We start from the raw sequence: 13,763 nt of genomic DNA on the forward strand, positions 1-13,763 counted from the left end.
TAGGCATTGCTGTAACTCTTGATTCCTTAGACTGTACACCAACGTCCTGATTGTTCTTTGGATGACCAGCATTTCAATTCAATTCAATTCAATTCAAATTTATTTGTATAGCGCTTTTCACAATACATATTGTTTCAAAGCAGCTTTACAGAAAGTGCATTTCAGAAATATACATAGAGAAAAACAGTTAGTTAATCATGTATTTAGGGCATAAACATATCGCCAGCGTCGAGTCGTCTCTTCACAGGCGCCGAGTCGTCTCTGCACGGGTGTTGGAGAATCTGTAGTTTCCATGAGAGGCTGGATACAAACTGGAGCTGACGATCTGTATTTACCTCGGGACTAGCGTCCCGAGATAACAACAGAAAAGCATATGGGAAATCATTAGCGTAGCTGCTGTTCGCAATATTAATGCATTCAATCTGATTCAACTGTAGTATAAAAGGTAAGTATTATGTGAATGCTTGGCTAAAGAGATGCGTCTTTAATCTAGTTTTAAACTGGGACAGCGAGTCTGAGCCTCGAACAATATCAGGAAGGCCATTCCAGAGTTTAGGAGCTAAGTGTGAAAACGCCCTCCCTCCTTTAGTGGACTTAGATATCCTAGGAATAACCAGAAGCCTCGAATTTAGTGATCTTAAAGAGCGTGATGGATTATAGGGCGATAGAAGTTCCGTTAAATACACGGGAGCTAAACCATTTAGGGCTTTATAGGTCAGTAGTAATACTTTGTAATTGATACGGAACTTTATAGTTAACCAATGTAGAGACGACAGAATTGGTGTTATATGATCATATTTTCTTGATCTAGTAAGAACTCTAGCGGCGGCATTTTGGACTAACTGTAGCTTGTTTATTGAGGATGCAGGACAACCTGCTAATAAAGCATTACAGTAATCTAGTCTCGAGGTCATGAATGCATGAACTAACTTTTCTGCATCAGAAACAGATAGCATATTACGTTTGTAGCCTTCTGCTTATTTCTCAAACGAATTCTTTCCCACAAGATCATTTTCAATTTGAGAAAGCAGGCCACTGCTACTTTGAGCCTCCTCCACTCAGAAAAGTAACCGATTAGTTGGTCAGTAGGATTAGACACTTCATTCACACTAATGATGTTTACTGTTGATTCTCGCTTAACCTCTACATCACCAGAGTCTATCGTGACATTTAGTGTATCTATAGGCCAATACTCTTCATTCAACCACAAGAAGGCTGGACCTTGAAGCCACCTGCTGTTCTTTAAAAAGTCTCCAATCTTCATTCCTTTTGAAGCGTCATCAGCTGGATTGTCCTTAGAACTTACATCTCCATTGTGAGGGTTCAACGGTTTCTCGAATGGTTGTAATCCTGTTAGCTACGAATGTATGAAAACGCTTGTCTTGGTTGTTGAGGTACTTTAGTACTGTTGTACTGTCGGTCCAGAAGACTGAATCTTCTATTCTTCTTTTAGCATTGCATCTACTTTGGTAGCAAGCACAGCTGCTGTCAACTCCAAACGGGGAATGGTTACAGCCTTCAATGGTGTCACTCTGGCTTTACCAAGTAGAAAAGCAATGTGAATACGTTTCTCATAATTCAACATTCTGATGTATGTAACTGTGCCATATCCATTCATACTGGCATCATCAAAATGGTGTAGTTGGGCATGATTGAGCTCTCCAAAATCCACAGGGTTAATACACCTGTCCACAGTGAATACAACTAGTGACTCCAGATCCTCCACCCATCTCTTCCACTGGCATAATATGTCCTCTGGTATAACATCATCCCATCTACAACCTCTCCTACAGAGTTACTGTTGCATTATCTTGGCAGACAACACGACTGGAGCCAAAAATCACAGAGGGTCATACACGGAGCTGGTGATTAAAAGCATGCCACGTCTGGTAAAAGACTGCGGTTTTATGTCCAACTTGAATTTAAAATAATCTGTTTCCACACACCATTGTAGGCCCAGTGCCCTTTCAAGTGGAAGTGTATCTCTATCCAAATCTAACTCCTTCAGGTCTTTAGCCCTTTGATCTACTGACACAGTTTGCAATACTGCATGACTATTACTGATCCATTTTTCCAAAATGAATCCCCCTTTCAGACATAAAGCAATGAGAGACTGCATCGTCTTTATAGCTTCTTCTTCCGTAACTGAACTCTGCAAACAATCATCCACATAGAAATTTTGCTTGACAGATTGGATCACATAAGCTGGAAACTCAAACTGATTGTCATCTGCATTTATTTGGTGCAGTTTCCTCTCCGAGTTGTGCAAGTTACGCACTGAAGAAAACTGCACCAAATAAATTAACAGTCATCCTATATTCCACAAGTCTCTCCGATATGTTTCCATTTGGCCACCAAAGAAAGCGAAGAAAATGTCTGTCTTCTTCAGCTACCTTCACTTGATGGAACATAGCTTGAATGTCACCCATAAAGGCTAGGGGTTCTTGCCTGAAGCAAATGTGAGAACTCCAAGCAAAGAGCTGGTAAGATTAGGACCCTGTAAAAGTTTATTGTTCAAAGATGTTCCTTGATATGTGGCTCCACAGTCGGACACAACACCAATAGATCCCTTTCTTGGATGGTGGACACTATGATGAGGGATGTACCATACTTTCACAGTGTTGTTCTTGAGGTATTTGTCCTGCATAGCCCCTGCTGATGATATCATTAATGTATCCCGGTATATTCCTGATGAAAATTATGATTGTTATAAATTAATTCATCCTCTATTGGAAATGTACCAGGAGTCACTAGAGCATGGGGCTTTACCTCCCTCTTTGAATACTGCGGTGATCACTCTGTTGTTAAAGCCTGACAAATCACCAACTGATTGTGGTTCATACAGACCAATTTCTCTCCTGAACAATGACTTAAATATTCTTTGCAAAGAGACTAGAAATACATTTGCCCAAGCTTGTGCATATTGATCAAAATGGCTTTGTTTGGGGGAGGCAGGGATTCCATAACATTCGTAGAGTAATAATTTTTAGTAAAAAGCGTTTGACAGAATTGAGTGGCAGTACCTGTTCAGAACTATGGAAAGGATGGGGTTTGGGGATAAGTTTATGAAATGGGTCCGGATCCTATATGCTAACCCTTTAGCTGAGATATTAACAAATGGAATAACATCTGCCCCTTTCAGACTCTACAGGGGTACACGCCAGGGCTGCCCGCTCTCTCCTCTGCTTTTCACTATAGCAACTGAACCACTGGCTATGGCAATTCATAATCATGCACATATTTCTGGTATCACAATTGGATCCTCAGAACATCGTATCTCATTGTACGCAGATGATATAATTATATTCTCTTCTAATCTAAAACAGTCTATCCCAGCATTGCTAAATTTGATTGAAACATTTGGAGAATTCTCAGGGTATAAAATTAATAATTCTAAGTCTGTGTTGCTGTTCCTCCACAAAGCAAAAATACATCTCCCCCAAGTTCAGTCAAACTTTACAATCTCACAAGAAGGCCTTACCTATCTTGGGATCAAAATTACACCTACTGTTAATGAAATTGTATCAGCCAATTATAAGCCCCTATCAGACTCGACAATTGACCTGATGAATAGATGGACAAAACTTCCTATTTCATTGATTGGCTGTGTTAATATATTAAAAATGTCAATTTTACCCAAATTGTTATATCTCTTCCAATCTATTCCCCTCCCTCCACATTCTTCTTTTTTTGCCCCGAATGAAAAGATCGTTTACAAACTTCATTTGGAACAACAGGCGCCCTCGTCTCAGGCTCTCCTTGCTCTACTTGCCTTATGATAGAGGGGGGTTAAAGGGGGGGTGAAATGCTCATTTTCACTCAATCTCCTGTTAATCTTGAGTACCTATAGAGTAGTATTGCATCCTTCATATCTCCAAAAAGTCTTTTGTTTTATTATATTAATCAAAGAAAGATAGGGTGTACCGAGTCTTTCCGGAAAAAACCGAGCGGCTGGGCGAAGCTTAGCTGTGCTAACGCACCGAGCTAGTGACAACACACAGAGACATTATTTGTTCAACAGTTACTCACCGTCCGGTTCCAACGCACGACCGCGAACCTTTAACATTGCGACTGCTCGATCCTTAAGCATTAGACGATCTGGGCTTTGTTTATAAAACAATCATCGTCGAAATGCAGGGAACAAACAACTACACAACTCCGTTTATGCTCAGGAAAACAAACTCCATCCACGGGTGCCTTAACGCTGGGTTCTTTGGGAATCTGTGCAGGGTTGTCTTGCCCTGGCAACCAAAAACACACTTCTTTGGTGACATTGACTTCCCAAAAGCCGGGCAGGGCGCTTTGATGGCGAACTGCTTTCACTCTCTTGCTCTGTTCTACGAGTGCGCGCGCGCCCGCGATTTTACCGGAGAAGTGCCCTTAGGACCCATATAAGGAAATTCCGCTCTATCTTACGTAAGACAGAGCCATACTCGAAAAAAACTTTCCGAAACTTGTGACAAACCGGAAGGAGTATTTTTGGAACAAAAATACTCCTTCAAACGTACAACTTAGTTTTTGAAACTTTGTCCATGTTTAGCATGGGAATCCAACTCTTTACCAGTGTAAAAAGCTCAGTATGCATGAAATAGCATTTCACCCCCCCTTTAAACCTACCAAACCTAATATGGTACTACTGGGCAGCTCAAATTAAAGCAGCAATGTTTTATTTTGAGAAGGATTAACCTCCGACCTGGGTATCTATAGAGGCTCACTCTATCCCGATTCCTTTGAATTTTTATTTGTATTCAACAGATGCTAAAAAGTTAAGTAAATGTACTAAAAACCCGTATACTAGAAATACTATAGCAGTTTGGTTTGAGGCTCTTGCTCACATAGGGGAATTACCGCATCTCTCACCCTTTTCACCAGTTTTTGGTAATGAAAATTTTCGCCCTGGCAGAGCCGATCCAGGCTTTAAAATCTGGTCAATTCAAGGTATAAGTAAGGTGTCTGATCTTTATAATGAGGGAAGATTTATGTCTTTTGAAGAAATTAGGACACGGTTTGGAATTCCGCAAAAACATTTTTTTAAATATTTGCAATTACGTAGCTTCATGTTATCAAGACAAGGCCAAAGTCTGGTTGAGCCGACTCTTTCTACTTTGGAGAATATAACACTTAAAGGGCACCTATTATGCCCCTTTTTAGAAGATGTAATATTGGTCTTGGGTGTCCCCAGAATGTATTTGTGAAGTTTCAGCACAAAATACCCCACAGTTAATTTATTATAACCATTTGAAAATGTCATTTTTGGGGCCTGTTTTAAAAAGAGCTGTTTTGGCGTCTACCACTTTAAATGTAAATGAGCTGCATATCCCCGCCCTGCTGCTGGACCTAGATGATGAAGAGACTCCGGCACAGAATAAACACGAATGAGAATGGACTAAACGTCTCGGAATGGTTATTTGATACATTTATGTACTTACAAAGTTTTAATCGGGTCCCTTTTGCCATTATGGATGTGCAACACACACACAAACTGTGATAACGTTCGCGCAATTTTTTGAAACTACACACACACACACACACACACACACACACACTACTGTGAAGTACAAACAAATTTTTTTATTTATTTCTTAAGGGGAGGGAGATAGACGTTTATATAGCCTACTGTCTATGGAGATAGAGCAGACCTTAATTTATTTACATTTGTAAATGCTGCAAAAAAATGCCTACGTGACATAAAACTGTCTGACCTTGTTTGTTGAGACATCCTATGACGACGACAATAAATAGCTTTAGACGCATTTGTTGTTGAACTGGCTGACATCGATTGAAATGACTATTTGCTCAAAAATCATAAAATACACTTACTTTTTCTGGAGGTGACGTTGGATCGCGAATTAGGCAACGATCCACACTTGAGGATTAACTTTGACCCTCGTTAACAGTCAGTCAGAAAATGAATCTCGTATTTAGGACGTTTAAGTGGTGCCTTTTCTTCATAAATAAAATCCATCAGCTGCGTTTTCAGTGGCTCTGATGTCAGTGAAGACTAGTATTTCCATTCTTACATCCCACAACAGAACACCTACACTTCTTAGGAGACATTACCGGCTGTCGTTGAAACAATGGAGGATGCAGATCACCGAGGGCGGGGTCTATGCCAAAACCAGATGTCAATCAAACCACGTCGGTGGGGCTTAGCTCAATTCTACGTCACAGTGAGGAAAATCTAGAACAGGGTGTTCTGAGACAGTGCTTATGATTTATTGAGATAGTAAAAAAACTACTGGGTGGATTTGTATCATTCTAGGGTGGTTTTGCTCACACACTGCCAACACACATTTATGTTCAAACACCATGTAAAAGTGAATTTTGCATAATAGGTGCCCTTTAACTGCTTGAAAGGTAGAGGTCAGATTTCTGTACTATATAAACTGTTTGTAGCCAAATCTAAATAATCATTTAATGATAGACTTCAAGCATGGCGGTCTGACCTGCAGACTGATATAACTGAGGAAGAGTGGCAAATGGCATGCTTGAAAGCTCAAACTTAGACAATGAACACCCATTTGAGACTACTTCAGTATAAATGGTTGAGCAGACAATATATCACTCCAGTTAAGTTACATCACTTCAACCCGAATATTCCTGACATGTGTTACAAATGTAAACAAGAAAAGGGAACTTTATTTCACTGTATGTGGGAATGCACTAAAGTTAATTGCTTTTGGGTTAAGATACTGAATATTATAAGCCAAATCATTAGTAAAGCAATTCCTCTTGATCCAAAGCTGTGTATATTGCATGTCTGTCCTCTGAATTTTAAAATCACCAAACATAAAAGATTATTGTTAATTCTCTGTTTGCTAGAAGCTAAACGTCTAATAGCATGTACTTAGAAAAAAGAAGAAAGTCCCGGCGTGTCTCAATGGATAAAGGGGATGACCTCACACCTTGCCTTAGAAAAAATTACCTACTTTTTGAAAAACAAGTCACATACCTTTTGGTCCATCTGGAAAGTGTTTTATAACTTTTTGGAGAGTCTACACTCAAAAAAATATTTAGGCCTAATAAATAAGATTTATGTAATTTGATTGCATATAAATTTTCCATCCATTTGGATTACTTACTTTAACGTAAACATAATAAACTTAAAGCAATAAATATTTGTAAGTCCTATGTAATTGAAACAAGTAAGAATGAGATTTATGTAAAATTATCAATAAATCCAATTTATTGTAGCGACAATGAGGATGAACCAAACACAAACTAAACTTCTTCCAGAAGATTCATTCAAACTTTCCACTTCCCACCGAACAAAAGGGAAGAGTTGTTCAGAATGTCTCATGATCATCATCAGTCTTTGCCACCAGTCTGGCTATTTAAAAGAGCCCCCCCAGCACTAACGAAATAACTGGTCAATGCTAGCTTTGTTGCGAACACTGACTGGTTAAGAGAAAGACAGAGACCAAGGTCCCACACAGAGTCCTCACATTCCAGGCTCAAATCACCAAACCCAGAGCCATAAATCACCCATCCCGGCGCCAGTAAGGCTACAATGAGAACTTTTTATGGCCAAACTAACGGAAGAACTTGTCAATGTGAGGGTTTTTTTAAAAGAATGATTGGTTCAGAGATGGCACAACTCAGTGCTCTGTCAAGATACCAGCAGATGTTGCTGGACCCCACAACATTCCTGACCCCTCCCCTGTTAGGACCTCTGAAGGACCAAACCAGAGTTCTCTTCTCTTTAAACCAGAAAACTGAGATTTTTCCTATAACAATACATAAAATCATCCAGAACAGTTTTCGATGGAATTATAATCAAACATCATGCAACTACATAATCCTGTGTTGTTTCTACCACTTATATGCATGTTTAATAAGATTATATCCCATGTAAGTCCTTTAATGGTTATAACTGTTAGATGTTTGAATGAAAGTGTGTTGTGTTTCATATCAGTATGATCGTATGCCCGTGATTCAAAAGATGGCTTGATTGAAATCTGTGTAAAATGTTTTGTATTCTTATAATAGTAATGATGTCTAAACTGTGGCCTCTGTACTCTCTGCTTGAGCTTGGAGAGTAAGGAGATCCCAGATAACGCATGATTTACGATGAGACAAATAAATGTAACGGAGGCCAGCTAGTAGTTGCTGTGCAGTAAACCTCACTCCTCTGATCTCAATAGGCGCTCTAGCGACAGACGCTAGAGGCTGCAGTCTTTAGCCTCCTTGTTAGAGCGCCTGACTCTCATGCCGGAGACCCGGGTTCGAGACCCGCACGGAGCGGGGTGTGAAGGACCCGGGTGAGAGGGGTTACATTGGTGCCGTGACCCGGATGGGAGTGAGGTTTAGGGGGGTGAGTGTAACGGAGGCCAGCTAGTAGTTGCTGTGCAGTAAACCTCACTCCTCTGATCTCAATAGGCGCTCTAGCGACAGACGCTAGAGGCTGCAGTCTTTAGCCTCCTTGTTAGAGCGCCTGACTCTCATGCCGGAGACCCGGGTTCGAGACCCGCACGGAGCGGGGTGTGAAGGACCCGGGTGAGAGGGGTTACATAAAGCCAGTGTCTAATTGGTCCGATCTCTTCAGGAGGTGGGACAAACTTTTGAGTTTAAAATCTTAGACCCAAAACAAAGTCTCGCTCTCAAGAAAAAAGCAACAGTGTTTTAGAGCAGAACAAAAATGCAGTGCGAGATGAAGATCTAAATCAGACCAGTAACCATGTAGACGCGAAGAGACAACAAACCCAAATTAAGATCAGAAGAACGGGTTCAACAGCTTTATTCAAGCCATCTTACTACTCTCGTCTCAATTTTCTTTCTTTCTTGATGTTAATCTTCTTTTCCGATTGAAAGTCTCGGTTTTAAGTTAAGTTTTGCTGCAAAGTTTCGGTCCACGATTCACGGCTGCAACGCACGCTTTCAACTTCAAAGACGCTTCAACCATCCGCCAGCACACCACGTGACTGGTTCTCCCTGAACTCTATCCAAGCACGAGGAGATCAACCAACGGACCCCGAAAAACACCCTTGTACCTGACAAAAGGGAACCCTCAAACAGAACACAGAAACGCAAGTAACCTCTAGACTCTTAACTGAACTGGTGCATTATAACCTTTTATAAACTGCATAAGGAACGACCAGGGTTAAATTAATGATTGATGGTTCGTTCAGGTCATGTCTTGAGTGCATATAGAAATTCGGGATTTCTTCCTCTTACCCTTAACTCGTTCTTTCCAAACTCTTTCTTTCTTTCTTTCTTTCTTTCTTTCTGTAACTTGTATGAATGTGTGTGTATATGTGTGTGCGTGTGTTTGTGTTAGTTTCATGTGTGTTAGCATATAATCAATAAAGTATTGTTTGTATTTGAAAAGAGAAGTATTACTTGTGTTATGTGCTTACGAATTTATTGTCTTGAACTTTGATCAAAGTTACCTATGCTTTTACCCTTGATTTATTTCTTAATTTACTGTTAGCCGGGGATTATTCTTTCTTGGCCAGGAAGATATTATATTTCCTAGATTTAATAATTGTTTATGCTTTCTGTTCATTGGATGAACTGATAAAATGATCTATTGATTCTGCTACAGTAAATTCTGAAAATAATTAAATTAATAATTATTGATCATAATCCGTTATGAATAATAATTAATTATATTTATACGGGTGTATAAACGCTACATTATTAAAAATAAATAAGAAACGGGTTTATGTATTATTATATAATAAACCTAATTTACTTAAAATGCATCACATTTAAGTAATTTTTATTAATAAACCCAATGTATTTTAAAATCATATTTATAAATTAGTATTTATTAATCACCATTTCCCCTCCCCAATCACGATATACAACACAAAAATAACGGCCAAACCACCTCATTTCACATTTTTTCCCCTCATTTTTATTTTAGGAATAACAAGCTCAAAAGGCAGCAAAAAGATGAGATAGCAAGACATAACCCATGCTCACATACACTGTGATGTGTGCAACCTCAAAAAAAAAAAAAAAAGTACCTTCATGTTTACATGCACATTAAGGTTAAATGCACTTATTTTAATGTTTTTTTGTTTGTTTGTTTTTTTATCGTTGCCACAATCAACCTCATTGAACCACCACACTTTTTACCCACGTTTACAAGTTAGGAGTACAGGTGTATAAAAGGTTCGACAGCGGGGAAAAAGAGAAAAATCTAGAACAACAAAGAATCTGTTCAACTTAGTAGTTGAACTTAGTAGTAGTTTTGTTCAACAAGTAGACAAAACAAGTTTTGTTTAAGTTTAAAAGTCATTCAAACGAGTAGAAAAAGTGCAACAAGTCAAGAGGAAAATATCAGCATATCTGTCAATCACTGAAGCATCTTAATTTCGTCCCTGAACTTTTGGTGACAGCTTGGTTGTATCCAGTTCCATCAGGATTTTCTGAAATGCGTCAAATGTGCAATCAAGGTCCATTGGATAGTTTAAGTTAAGGGCATAAATTAGTCCAAAAAGCATCACACATCCAAGTGTGACACTTGGCAGGCTTTGCAGAACTTCAAGAACTACACCCACATCTGAAGGTTCTTCTCCAGGACCAGCACCCTCCGCTCGAATGACATAGATGCCCATTGTTGTCTGTGCAATGAGACTCCTGATTTATCCTCCTTTATGTTGTTCAAAACCTTCATGAGTTTCTTTCTACTGCTGAACACAAAATATGTAATGTTATATTTTGTAACATTTAAAAAAAAAATTTTTTTTTTTTTGTATTCAACAGAAGAAACTCATACAGGTTTGGAACGACATTAGGGTGAGTAAATGATGACATAATGTTCATTTGTGGGTGAAACTTTTCCAAGGCTTACAATTTTATTTTGCAGCTGATCCAGGTTATTTCTAGTTGAAAAGCTTCTCATTTGTCTGCTGTGATCAATCATGCTCTGCACTGACTGCTGCATAGTTTAATATTTCGCTGCACACTACACACAAGGGCATAAGCTAGACTGTGATTATGTTAATTTTCTCATTGGCATCAATGCAAATATATCCATAAGAAATGTATAACATAAAGAGAGTAGGTTGACACACACTTACCACATATTCTTTGAGAAGTGTTTCGATGTCTTTGTTGAGGCAGACACTTAGGCACCTCAGGATACAATCTCGCCTGGTGTGTATGTCTTCATTCTCAAACAAGCATAAAAAGATCCCAAAAAAAACATGCAATTAATTAGCTTTAAGTTAGCTTTCTGTCTCTCTATTGACAGCTACGCAACTACAACTTTGACGCTTCCAAGCATTCATAAAGAGATAGTAAATCTATTCCACATGAATTAAGCGGTTTAGTCCAAATTTAGACTAAATTTAGGCTTTTATTCACATAAACATTGATCAGCGAACATAAACAGAAGCTCAACTGAACTTGCTTAACACACTAGAACAAACCTCACTGGTTCTCGCACGTCAAGCGAAAATTCTTGAGCTTCCGTTTGCTATAAGTTAACTGATGTGTGAGTTGATGAATGTTTGAATGTGAAAAAACTTCAATCTGTTCATCATAAAAAAGGATTGAGTCTCCTCAGAAAATTTGGACTAAACTGCTAAATTCATAGTTTTATGATCTCTTTATTAACTTTTTGAAGTGTCAAAGTGGTGATTGCGTAGCTGTCATATGTCATAATACCTGTTATGTGAATAATGCTTTAACAATATTGCATTTAAACAATAATGCCAATAAAGAGAAAGAATGTTTCAGCCTAAAATGTTTTAGCAATTCATACCGGGTAGATAATGAAACGTCACACACTTTGCATGGCCACATTCACGTATCTGTGAAAAAAGACAAAAGAAAGAAAAAAACAGTTTACTTAGAGAATCGACATTACTTGATTTACACTTGATTTTGCTGTAACAAGACAAGTCAAAATACAGCTACTTCTAATAATAATAATAAATTAATAAATTATAATAAATTAATAACTTTTATATAACAATTAAATAACATAGGTCCAATTTATAATAAAATATGGTTGATTGCAAGATGATATCGGCTGTTCATGTCTGTAAAATATGTTTTTAACTATGTATTCTGGAATGTAATGTTTTTTTTATGTTGAATCATATAACATTCAAACTGAGATTAATTGTTCATAATTTGATGTATTGATTTTTCTATGTATTTTTGTAGCATACATACAAGGTCGGAGGTTGTCCATGTCCAACCATATACGTTAGATGTAAGAAAGGATGCTTGATGTATCTGTAAAAGAAAAAAACGGTTCTAGTTAGAAACAAAACGCATACTTTTGCTTATGAAATTACAAAGCCAGCATTAATTTATCGCGTATTATCGCGATTTTAATCTTTAAATCGTTAACTTACCCCAAACCTAACACCATTTTTTATTTACGCAATGTACGAGGGCCAAAGTTATAGGCTACTCAGGTCAAACAAAAAACGCAAATTAATATAAACTAAAAACACAAAACATCTCCCAGTTACTTTTAATTAGTTATACTGAAAATGTAGCTTAAGGGGAAAGTAGATAAAGTTAGCTTTTATTAGAACCATGTGCAAGTTAGCTAGTGGACTAAATCCAAATTTGATAGTCAGGGGGCATTGATACTTGTAATACGATATCAACAGCAGAAATAACACGTGTATATACATTGAAAACAGAAACAGTCAACTTATATACGATGAGTACATAATGTAACTTGCCTTGCAATCAGGTTGATCCAAGAAGGTGCTCCGATCTCATGTAAGATGGCGAGGAGAACTTTTTCAACTGCCGCTGGTCTCTGCTTCATCTTTTTTCCAGGTGCATTTAGACCTGTCTATGTGCAGTACCGCCCCCTATGGATCGGCTCTGCCTTCCATTTCCCATAAATTGTATGCAAACCAATCTCATAAAATGTAACTAATAGAATCTGGCTCGTTCCGCAGCTACCTTTATTTAAACCATATTCATACTTTTTAACTGATTAAAATCGAATAGTTTTCACAATTAACAGATTTACACTGATTCTAAGCAATCTGACTACATACATTTAGAAAATATTATGATTTAAATAAAATCAAAAGGATGCAAATACATAATTATAAACTATGCCATGAATCCTTTTTTTGAGTGGTAGATGGTGACTCCTTCGTGGAATTGATGGACATTGAGAGTATATATAAAAAACATAACTTTAGGGCCGGATGGAATGAATTTGTTTCTGAAGTACATCTGAAGGCCAGAGTTGCTTTTAAAAACTGGGTTTTGACAGGTAAAGCTAGGTATGGTCCAGAATTTGAGGAAAAGAAACTGGCAAATGCTAAATTCAAATATGCTCTGCGATATATAAAAAGGAATGAGCTGACCATGAGAGCAAACTCAATGGCTAAGAACTTGCAGCAAAATAATGGCTATGACTTTTGGCAAGAAGTTAAGGCTATCAACAACAGAAAAATACCACTGCCGACTTGTATTGATGGGGCTGTTGGAGCCGAGAATATTGTTAACCTGTGGAGAAAACATTATGAAGCTCTTTTTAATTGTGTTGCGAGGAATGAATTTGAAGTTGGTCATGTGTCGAATGAAGAAGATATGATTATTACACCTGATGAGGTTAAGTTCGCAATTGATAAACTCGCTGTGAATAAAGCATGCGGTCCTGATCGAATAACTGCTGAACATTTGAAACACGCTAGTTCAAGGGTTAATGTATTACTTGCTTTGTGTTTTTCAGGTTTTTTATCTCATGCTGTGTTACCTGATTCCATGACAACAGTATTACTATTGCCTGTTATTAAGGATAAAACTGGTAAAATAACTGCGACAGA

At 38.0% G+C, this 13,763-nt stretch overlaps 1 protein-coding gene and 1 long non-coding RNA gene across 4 annotated transcripts in view; one reads left to right on the forward strand and one right to left on the reverse strand.

Annotated features, from left to right (window-relative positions):
- Positions 1-13,763, forward strand: part of LOC307156367 (uncharacterized protein) — a 1,306,365-nt gene that overhangs the window by 618,952 nt on the left and 673,650 nt on the right. The window lies entirely within an intron of this gene.
- LOC307161973 lies at positions 10,212-12,783 on the reverse strand. 2 transcript variants are annotated; one of them, XR_013821835.1, is made up of 5 exons: positions 12,657-12,783; positions 12,133-12,195; positions 11,717-11,765; positions 11,025-11,116; positions 10,212-10,600 (listed from the first exon to the last, which is right to left on the reverse strand). It is a non-coding gene; the product is annotated as an uncharacterized lncRNA (long non-coding RNA). The 2 variants fall into 2 exon arrangements; XR_013821836.1 differs by having other exon boundaries at positions 11,025-11,123.

Source organism: Squalius cephalus, assembly GCF_949319135.1.
Source record: "Squalius cephalus genome assembly, chromosome: 1".
NCBI classification, from domain to species: domain Eukaryota; kingdom Metazoa; phylum Chordata; class Actinopteri; order Cypriniformes; family Leuciscidae; genus Squalius; species Squalius cephalus.